Source organism: Scardinius erythrophthalmus (assembly GCF_964197995.2).
Source record: "Scardinius erythrophthalmus genome assembly, chromosome: 24".
Taxonomy (NCBI): Eukaryota; Metazoa; Chordata; class Actinopteri; order Cypriniformes; family Leuciscidae; genus Scardinius; species Scardinius erythrophthalmus.
In genome coordinates, this window is record NC_138244.1 from 5,073,391 (window position 1) to 5,079,578 (window position 6,188).

General features: G+C 35.7%; 1 protein-coding gene across 2 annotated transcripts in view; it reads right to left on the bottom strand.

Moving 5' to 3' along the window:
• Positions 1–5,929: 5,929 nt before the first annotated feature.
• tead4 (TEA domain transcription factor 4) overlaps positions 5,930–6,188 on the bottom strand; it is a 46,853-nt gene continuing 46,594 nt past the window's right edge. For both annotated transcript variants that reach the window (XM_081356712.1, XM_081356713.1), the window contains one exon: positions 5,930–6,188. This exon is cut by the window's right edge and continues 1,483 nt beyond it. The gene's annotated coding sequence lies outside the window, so the exon portion shown is untranslated.

The window sequence follows — 6,188 nt, forward strand, 5'->3', positions numbered from 1 at the left end:
ATATTGTTGACAATTATGTCAAATTACTTGTGATGTTCCACAATTTGTAATCTACTATATTAATATGCAAATGTAAATATCAGAATATCTGTATTATTATTTTACGTGCATTATGATGTTGCATTTGTGTTGTCTAAATTTCATTGCACTAGATTAAAAAAGTTGAATTTTGTCAAGTTAAACATTTCACAAAATGTTGTTTTAAACGCTAAAAAGAAAATAGATATAGCCTAAAATTCACAATGAAGACAAAATTTTTTGGACACACTTAGTCAATTAAAACATCTGAATGTAATTGCAAATGCTATATGATCTTTTCTCTTCACTAACTCCATTCTGCGTCATCATTTTCTCTTTTGATCAACTTGATTTTTAGTGGATGTATGATGAAGTCAGCTCCCTCAAGTTCACACAGATCTAGCAGAGGAACCACATGTGTAGATCAACATGTTCCTCTAACTACAAACACGTGTTTTCATGTTTAGCACTATCCTTAAATCAACCAAACTTTTTTGGTGAAACGTTTTGCTGTCTCTTTCAAATAAATGACACTTGCTTTAATGTTTTGTTGATGCAATGACATTCAGACGTTTTTGAGTGTTCTTGGGCTATACTTTAGTTAGTCAGTTGTTCAGTTCGGTTCAGTTTAAAGCATAAACTCACAGTTTGGTGTAAGACAGCAGGCTCTGCTGCACTTGAGCGCAGACTCGTCCTGATAAACCCTCAGGATATGAGCTCCTCTGCGCTGAGATTCCTCTATGTCCACATACAGTCCTGGATACCTGCGGATCCAGCAGCTCTTATAGTAAGATGTCGGAGAGCAGCTGGAGTCCGAGGAGCAGATCAAACCCAGAATCCACAGCAAACTCCATGGCACGGTCATTGCGCGCTTCATTCGGCTGGTCTGCGAGGCTGAAGCTCAAGTCATGTTGTTTTGAAGCGCTCGCGCTCGTGTGTTTCTGGCGCAGGTGAGCGGAACCTGCGCAGACGGGAACAGGTGTGATGATGATGATGATGATGATGAACGCGCGTGAAGCGAGCGAGAGCGCGCCAGAGTTTAGAGCTCACGGTCACCCCTTTATTCCGTGCTCCTCGTTCATCCAGACATTCATTCATTTATTTATTCAAATAGGCTAAGTAAATTCTCAGATAGTGGTTTTATAAAAATAAGCTCTTTGCTGTAGCCTACATTTTGTTGTGTCAAAACAATCACGATATAACTGCAATCGCTATGCAAATTCTATAACTTTTTTGTAGCCTATAGACCTTATTCAGAGCAGCACCATGACAGATATGAAAGTGAGGCTGTGAGGGATAGTCTTGCCTTGTTTCCAATGACATCCGCTTTAAAAAGCTGCATAAAGCTCCTAGATTACTTACAATTTTTCCGTACAAAAAACGTACAAATTCTACGAGGTGGCTAATTCGTTCGAATTCATACGACCTGACCTTTTGCAAAATCGTACATATTTTACGAATTGCCCAATTCGTATGAATTCATACGAATGCCCTACCCCTGAAACCGCCCCTAAACCTACCCATCACGTGGGTTTAGACAAATCGTACAAATTCGTACGAGTGAGGTCGTACGAATTCGTACGAATTAGACATCTTTTTATCATTCGTACGAATTTGTACTAATTGGTCGTGAGATATTGTTGATTTTTCCACAGCTAATTGTCGAGAGTTTTTTTGTCAACTGAAATTTCTTGGAAAGATATTTTTCCAGTGTTTCATGAGCAGAACAATCCAAAAACTCATTAAATAACAGTACAGCCCACTGAAGAGATGCATGTCTGTCCCTCACAGCCTCGCTTTCATTCTCATTAAAAATCAAAGATGGCGCTGCTGTGAAGGTCTATAAACAATAATTTCGTTCTATAAAATGCAGCTTTGTGTGGCCTTGTGTCTGATCCCCTCAAAGGAAGTCAAAACCAAATTGAATTGTGTAAATATAATAAATAAATACATACATACATTTTACATATTCTATAAGGAAACAAAGTTTATACAATTTTCAGTCGCGTTCTCTGAGGAGATTTGCAAACATAGCAACTGGATGCCTTTCGATGTTTTTCTTTTTTTATTGGACGAAACATCATCAAAATATAAGTGGAAAATTTCAGTCTTGTTCCGATCAGGTTCCGATAAGCCCTCCACCATGTCCGACGAGCGTCTTCTTTCTGCAGCGCACTTCACGTGATCTCGCGATAAATGTTGAGAACGTGATTCAACATATGTTTTTGAGTTGAGGTGGCAAATTCTCTCCTTAAAGGGATAGTTCACTTTGAAATTAAATTTTGGTATGTTTTAGCTTACCTCAAGGGCATCCAAGATGTAGGTGTCTTTTTGTCCGCAGTAGTTTCAATTTTGATATTTTTAGGTCAAACCGTTCTTGTCTGTCAGTCATATAATGCAGGTCTGTGGTCACTGTCTCAAAGAGCATGAACAGAGTCCAAATTAAAACAATTCCGCATCGTCCAAATTAAACAATTCCCCATCGTAAGTACACATTGACGGCCTAAGACACAAAACGAGCGGTTTGTGTGAGAAAACGAACAGTATTTATATTGTTTTTACCTCTTATAAACAGCCACGTCCAAGTGATCATCTCTTTGAGACAGTGACCATAGACCTGCATTATATGACTGACAGACAAGAACGGTTTGACCTAAAAATATCAAAATTGAAACTACTGCGGAAACAAACACACCTACATCTTGGATGCCCTTGAGGTAAGCTAAAACATACCAAAATTTAATTTCAAAGTGAACTATCCCTTTAAGTCAATTTACAAACTAGTTGAGACAGTGAAACTTAACATAAGTTGAATGAACAAATTCAGCCACTTTAAGTTGCGCCAACTTTAAAAACCTACATTGAAACAACTAAACTGTGAAATGCTTTTTTAAAGTGTATACACTCATTATTTATCACTTTATTTAGGCAAAGGGGCACAACAGCTCTTGCTATTTTATAAAGTATCACTTATTAAAACAGCAACTAAAGAACTTTGCATTACAACAACATTAAGAAAAAAAATGCAATGTTTGTTTAATTTTGTAGGCTACAATCTATTTTTGTTGGCTTGAACATGACGCAAACGCTTTTTCAGTAACATTAATAGAATGTTCGTTATGTTTTTTTTTCTCTATAATAATGTTCTGAAAATGTTAGCACAAAAATGCTTTTTTCCTGAACATTTTAAATGTTACTTGTTTTGGAACATTCAGAGAACATTAAACAAAAGTAACATTTTACAAAATTATAAAATGGAATGTTCCCTTAACGTTCGCATAACCAAGAAAAAAGTTTTAAATGTTCAGAGAACACTCAGAATATACATTATTATTATTATTAATAATAATAATAAAAGTTACATATTTAACACATAGGCCTACATTGATCACAGGTATTATGATCAAAATATCATAAAATAATTATTATTATAATTTAAAAGGCACTTTTTATTATTTTGTTTTGTTCACTGTAAAAAGTTATATGACAACAAGTGTTTTTACATTGCTTTAACTCATCATAAGTTAAGCATTTTTTTCCTATTTTTTATTATACAAGATTCAACTAATTTTTTAAGTCAGTTTAATGTAAATTAATTTGAAATTACTTAAATATTCAAGTTGATTGTATTAAAAATTTAAGGCAGCAATGTTTTAGTGTTGTTGAAGACATCATGTTGATTCAACATACAAATCTTGTAAAAAAAAAAATAATAAAAGGGATTTGGTTAACCTTTTTCAGCCATTTAGCATTCAACATTATATTAACAACAACTGACAATATTTCAGGCATATTTCAACGTTTAAGGTCGTTTATGTGTCGGCTGGGAACGTTTTCATAACTTAATGCGTATTCTTGTCAGCTGGGACACGTCCCATGCCAGCTTGCCCTGTGGAACACCATTGGCTCTTTGTTCCTCAGATGAGAAGTGTTTGATTCCTTCTGGAGAAATCAGAGAGGATTATTCCAACTGTGCAGGGCCAGATTTCCAATCACAGAAGCTGATACTATTTTCCCCGTTTGTGACTCATTTCCACTGTTTGTGTGTGTTACAGCCACAGGTTTGCCAAAAGACACTTGGATCAGGTTGCCGAGTGGCTTTCACACTCCATTTTCCAAAATACAGCAGATCTATGAAGGCTGCGAACACTGGCTGGAGAATGAGCTCTCAGCGCCAAGGTGAAGTTGTTGCACTGGGATCAGCCTCGAGTCTGCCAGGTCAGGCACTGAGAGCGCACAATACAACACAGTTTGAAGGGCAAATGTGTAGTTTGACATGCACCATGAAAATCAGAGTACAAACAGAGTACAGAGTAACAGAGTACAAACTAGAGGTATTATTAAGAATGCCAATACTTTTATTCTTACATTTATTATCTTCATGGTTTAGGTTAGACTGGAGTTAAGATCATTTTGTAAATGAAGCAACATCATTATCATTAAGAGTCAGAATGCTAATATTTTCACAGCATTGGTAGCCTACAATATATGTCGATTAAAAATAGTATTATTTTATTATGATAATAAAAAACTTATGTTTAACGAATGATGAACTACAACATGTAGTGTCTTTGCCACTAGATCGCGCCAGATCCTCTTTAAACTCAAGTGCCCGCTGATTGGCTGAAGGATCCCAAACATGAGCTGTGACATCAAAGGACAAACTTTGGAAAGTGTATTGGCACATGTATTAATGATGATATTCTGCATGATGTAACCATAACTTTTAAATCTGATTCTAAATACTTGATTTGTTATAGATTTGTTTTTGTTTTTTGCAAATTCTATACACCCAAAAAAAAAATGTTTCATCTTCAGTATTTAAGAAAGCAAGTAGAACGACTTCAATTTGCAATGCCTTTAATTTGTCTAATTCATTTATTAGCCTCATGTTCTTTATCTTTCTTATTCCTCTTTTTCTGTCATTAGCAAATTATTGTTAACTATTTTTTTCTCTGTATTCTGCTGACAATGGGTATGTTGTTGTTAAATTTTGTGTATTCTACAAAAAAGAAGTAAATTTCATACTTTTAAGAGCCTGCAAAAAAGAATCAGTTACAGGAAAAACATCTTTCAAGTATAATAAATTATTAACAATTTGTTGCTTGATCAAAAACTCGAAATTCTAAGTGTTATTAGTGTTTATACAACACCGTTTTCAACTAAAACCTGATTTTTTTTTACTGGCCGTTCAAAAACTTACAAAAGTAAATGCTTACTTTTGATAACGGGTTTCCAAGTACAAGTTGAAATTGTTATAGTCTCTGTGGAAAATACAAAAAGGCGAATTTGTGAAAACAGTGACGTCATGCATATAAGGTATAACGTGTTCAGTCTATAGGCGTGTAGTGTTTATACAATGAATGTTTCCAATCAGGCTTTCACAACCTACAGCACCGAGACAGCACGCCTTAGGAATGTCAAGGATCTCCTTATGACTAAATTTGCATTTTAATTCTATTAGATCTTTCCTCTGCATTTGACACAATATCTCACAGTATTCTCGTTTCATCTTTGTAACTGCCCTATTCTGGTTCACTTCCTCCCTGTCTGACCATCAATATCCGTCTATCCGCCAGGCTAAGTCCACGACTGCCCCTGTCTCACACGGTGTTCCCCAGGCCCAGGGTTCTGTTCTTGGACCTTTTCTCTTCATCATCTACATGCTTTGCTTCCATTAGGTAACAATATCCGTCATGGATATTCCATTGCTAACCCAACTTTACATCCATTCTCCCCTTATCGCGGATCCGAGTGAACGGGGATCTTTTTGACAGCGTTGTCGTCTTTACGCATAACTTTTCAAAAACTAACTGGAAAAACGTTTCCGTTTTTAGTACATCGTTGTCATGTAAACATACCCTTTTTCTTATGAGCACCAGAACAACAGAAATAACTTCAAATCAATTTTAACGGATAACACACGCTCTTTATTCCAAATATCAAACTGTTATCTGACACGTTTGTGGTTAAGGTGAAATAGATTCCGGTAAAATAAGCAGTTAGGCTACATGTTTGTTTTTACAAGCCCTTATGTGGAGAAAAGCCATGAATCTCTCATCACGAGTGCTTCCTCAGATCGATATGAACTTCATTCAGGTTAGACCGTTTTAAGTCAAAGTTTTCCACATCCAAGAATATGGCTGATAAATATACAATGTAGCAAATCT